Here is a 465-nt window from a genome sequence, read left to right on the forward strand (position 1 = left end):
ATCTCATTCTTTCGGTCATGACCCAGCCTTCATGACCATAGGTGAGGGTAGGAACGAAGATTGCCCGGTAGATTGAGAGCTTTGCCTTCTGGCTCAGCTCCCTTTTCATCACAACAGTGCGATACACGGAATGTAATACCGCACCAGCTGCTCCGATTCTCCGACCAATCTCACGCTCCATGGTCCCCTCACACGCGAACAAGACCCCAAGGTACTTAAACTCCTTCACTTGGGGTAAGGACTCACTCCCCACCTGAAGAAAGCACTCCATCGGTTTCCTGCTGAGAACCATGGCCTCAGATTTAGAGGTGCTAATCCTCATCCCAGCCGCTTCACACTCAGCTGCGAAGAGTGCTGAAGGTCACTTACCGATGATGCCATCAGGACCACGTCATCTGCAAAAAGCAGCAATGAGATCCCGAGCCCACCGAACTGCAACCCTTCCCCGCCCCGACTACGCCTCGA

This window comes from Etheostoma spectabile, chromosome 12 (assembly GCF_008692095.1).
Source record: "Etheostoma spectabile isolate EspeVRDwgs_2016 chromosome 12, UIUC_Espe_1.0, whole genome shotgun sequence".
In the NCBI taxonomy this organism is placed as follows: domain Eukaryota; kingdom Metazoa; phylum Chordata; class Actinopteri; order Perciformes; family Percidae; genus Etheostoma; species Etheostoma spectabile.